This window comes from Pteropus vampyrus, unplaced genomic scaffold (assembly GCF_000151845.1).
Source record: "Pteropus vampyrus isolate Shadow unplaced genomic scaffold, Pvam_2.0 Scaffold206, whole genome shotgun sequence".
Classification (NCBI taxonomy): Eukaryota; Metazoa; Chordata; class Mammalia; order Chiroptera; family Pteropodidae; genus Pteropus; species Pteropus vampyrus.
In genome coordinates this window covers 1,926,972-1,931,577 of record NW_011888987.1, presented here as the reverse complement: position 1 = coordinate 1,931,577, position 4,606 = coordinate 1,926,972, and positions in this window count along the sequence as shown.

The window sequence follows — 4,606 nt, the reverse complement described above, 5'->3', positions numbered from 1 at the left end:
TTCTGAATATTCATGAGTAGAATTAAAGAATTAGGAAATCATAGTGATAGTGGTCTTTAAAATCACCACATTCATATGTGTACTAAAGCCACTTCTTTTTATTCTCATGCATACTAAAGTTTTATGACTTGCCCAAAGGCATAACAGAATGTTTTAATTGGGATTTCATTACCAAATTATTGCAATTGCCTAGTGATGTTTCTAGTGGTTCTTCATATATATGTGTATATTTCTTATCCATTTCACAATGTGACCCTAGCAATGTTGACTGAAGGTTTGTAATAAAAAGAATGTATATGAAGATAAATATTAACATTGAGTAAAGATAAAATGTAAGCAGATGCTGTTTATCTGCTATATTAAGCAAGGAATCAACAGCTCAGACAAATAAATGAACAATAAACAAAGTAATATTCAGTCAGACTATAAATGAAAAAGTGGCTTGGAAAGTTGAGAAATATGCTTATGAATTAAATTTACACTGGCATACAATCAGTATTACTCTCATAAGCTGATGCTAATAAAGTGCTAAGCACAGTACCTGGCACATTGTGTTAGAGATTATTATTATTTTAGAAATAACTAGTTTCTGTCCTTAATTTTTATTTACTACCTATACAAGACACAAATTAATGTATGTGTAGGTGGCATAAAATTATGCCTCTTGGCAGTGTGTCTATGTGTACACATGTAGCCTTTTCCTTTTTTCCTTTTGTCTCTTCCCTTCTCTCAATAAAGATACTTTCTGTATCTTTCCTGTGCCCAGAGTAATCCATGCTACCACCTTAAACTCCCTGCTTTTATATTTTTATGTATATACAGTCATATTTAAATTCATCACATATCTATATTTATATTGATCTATATGCACATCCACATTCATATGTGTATTATGTCCATATCTGTGTCTATATCTATAATCAATACACAGAATACATGAATAAAATGTCATACAGTATTGTATACATGAATAATGCTCCAGGAGTTGTGTAATAATAAAGGTTAGGTAATATTATATGTTTACACATGAATGCATATTGATGTTAGAACCTAGGGGATTTTTTATGTTTTGTCTATGTTTTATAATATAGTATATTAAACATATGTGCATTTTGCTTTTGTAGCTCAACAGTATCTACTGGGGACTGTTTTAATTGAGCTTTAATTCCTTCTCTTTAATGATGTTATACTAGACTGTAATGTGGATTGTGGTACATTATATTCAATGACTCTTTTAACAATGGAAAGTCATATTACTTCCAGTTCTTTTCTCGAAGCACAGTGTTGCCATAAACAGCATTGTGCATGTATCATCACCTACTGGGAATTATATTTCTGTGGGATAAATTCTAGGAGTTGCCATGGGTAAAAAGACATTTGTAATTTTTAATTTTAATTGAAGTTGCCAGATTACTTTTTAAAAACCAGTCTTTTCTCATATTACTACCAGTATTATAATTTGTAGTGTCCTCTGCAACAATGGATATTGTTGTTCCTCACCATATATATATATGTATGTGTGTTCTTTAGATTACAATATATAAAATATAGATCATAAATACATAATATGTATGTATTATCTATTATGTATATATGAAGTCTAGTTTTTCTGTCTTGGTAAGAAGTATCTCCTGTAGATACAGTTTTACTTATAGATTATATAATTGCCTAGTTTCCCACAAAGATTCATAGTTTTATTTTTTACACTTATATCCATTTGAAATTGATTGCCAATGATTTAAAATAAAATATGACTTTATTTTCCAAAGAAATAAATTATTATATCACCTTCTTTTATTAAATAAATTCTTTCTCCACTAAATTGAATACCTTTGACATATATATGCACATATATTTTGTACATATGAAAAAATATATTTGTCATATATGTGTATTTTTCTGGATCTGTTCCACTAATTTCTTGGTTTATTTCTTCATCAATACCATGTTGATTTGATTACTGTGACTATATAGAAATTTTTGATAACTAATAGGGAAAGTCCCTTCAATGTTTTTCTTTATTATATATTTGGGAGTAGAGCATGCAGGTGTTCTCAGGTATTTTTTCTTTCATAATAATTTTAAGATTATTGTACCCCCAAACAAAGAGATAACAAAAAATATATAGCTGGAATTTCAATTGGAATGACATTTACTATATAAATTACATTTGAGAGAAATGTTATAATATTAAAACTTCTTATCTAAGAATATAGGCTGTTTTTCTATTTGTTCAAATCTTCTTAGGTCTTTTAAAAAGATTTTTTACTTCATGTAAGTCATGTACTTTTTCTTGTTAAATTTATTTGTAGTGATTTCATAATCTTTTTCGCTATTGGACAAAGAATAATTATCTCATTTCCATTTCTAGTTTCTTACTGCTTATTTAGAGAAAACTTACTAAATTAAAAAAAAAATGCTTAATTTGTATCCACTGCATTACCATTATGTTAGTTACTGTTTTTACTAGTCTCATAATTCTAGGTATACAACTAGTTTTTTCCCCTAAATTTCCATATATAAGTAATATCATGCAATATTTTCTTTCTCTGGCTTATTTCATTTAGCATAATATCCTCAAGTTCCATATCTGTTGTCACTAATGGCAGGATTTCCTTCTTTCTCATGGTTGAGTAATATTCTGTTACATATATCTTACAACTTCTTTATCCATTCATCTGTTGATGGACACTTAGGTTGTTTCCATATCTTGGCTATTGTTAATAATGCTGCAGTGAACATGGGAGTGCAGATATCTCTTTGATATCCTATTTTCATTTCCTTTAGATATATACACAGAGTGGAATTGCTGGATCATATGTAGCTCTTATAATTCTTTTCATATCACCTCCACAGGCGGGTCTTTCTGAATCCTTTCTAATTTTGTATGTATGTGTGTATATATATAATATATATTTACATGTATATAAATATATGTATATATATTTTGACTTTATTCTTAATCAAGACCATGTTGGATTTACTTATTTTATAGATCTTTTTTCAGAGATTAATCATTGGATTAATTTATCAATTCTATTTTTTTAAAAAATAGTGCCCCATTAATTAAAGCTTTATTTCTTTAAGCTATCTGTCTGATAGTTTAAAAATACTTATTATTAAAGTTTCTTAAGATAAATACTATTTTCTTATTCACCTGTCTTTTAATTTTATAATAATAAAATTAAATAAAATAAAATGCCTTTATTTAAGGCTACACATTTATCTATGAGTATAGCTTTTTATGTCTTTCTAGGTTTAGATTCAAAATGTTCCTCAATTCTTTGTATTGTAGTGAGTCCATAATCTCAGTTTTTATTTTCTCTTTTATCTAATAATTTTTCCAGGAGTATGTTTCCTAATTTTAAGGTAGTTTAAATAACTTTGGTTATTTTATTACTTTTAAAAAATATCTATAAATCAATTACATGTCTATATACTAGTAATAAGCAGTGGGAAATTTAAATTTTAAGATTCCATTTAAAATGCCACCCAAAACCTAAGATTGTTGGGAGACAGTTGTCTATGCATCTCTCTCATTTTGGCATGTCCTACCAGTGCAGACATTGCCTGTCTTTGTTCTGAATTGTCTTTTCAAGGGTGCTTTTGTTGTGAAAAACATTTTTTAGAAATGTCGTCTCTGGAAGACAGTATCTCCATACAGAGTAAAAGGTAGGCTTGCTTACCTCTTTATAAAATTTTTAGGTCTCTAAGCCTATTTGGAGTGATGGTACCTAGATGTATACAATTGTCAAAACTTATTAAACTAAACATTTATAATCTGTACATTTTATTATGTATTAATAGCTCAATTTTTTAAAATATCAGAATATTTGATTCTTTAAGGAGGCAGAAAAATTCACTTATTTACCCAGAGATATGATGGAAAAAATTCGGAAATTGCCCTTTGTTTGAGAGAAGCAAAGCAAAATTGATCCTCTGCTCCTGGAATATTAGGCTAAGTCCTGGGCAGGCACTAATGTAATTGCCAAGGCTTAAGCTCTCTCTTTACAGTTCTGAATGATGTTCTATTGTATTCTGTGGATTTAGTAAGAAAAAAAAAAAAACTTGCTAAATGATTGTACTAGTTATCTATCTTACATTATAAATTATCCCCAAATTTAGTGGCTTAAAATTACACCTATTTATTATCTCATGGTTTCTGTGGTTAATGAGTGTAGGTGAGACTTAGCTGGATCCTCTCCATAAGGGTCTTTCTCAGGCTCAAGTTAGGTGTCAGCAAGGGCTCTGATTTCATCTGAAGGATCAACTGGGGTAGGATCTGCTTCCATATTCACTCATGTAGTTATGAGCAGCATTCAGGTTTTTGAGGACTGTTGGCTCAGTTTCTTGTTATTGGACACCGAAAGACAGCATGTTAACAAGACGGATTTCTGAGGCTTTAGTAACCTAATTATGGAAGATATATATTATCACTTTTGCCTCTTCTGCTCAGTGCAAGCAAGTCACTAGTTTCAGCTCACACTTAAGGAAAAGAACTACACAGGAGGTGAAGATCATTGAAGTTTGTCTTAACAAGCTGCCTACTGAGATACTTACTAATGTACCTAGCATAGGAATATTGTCAGGTACTGTTTTACAGAAA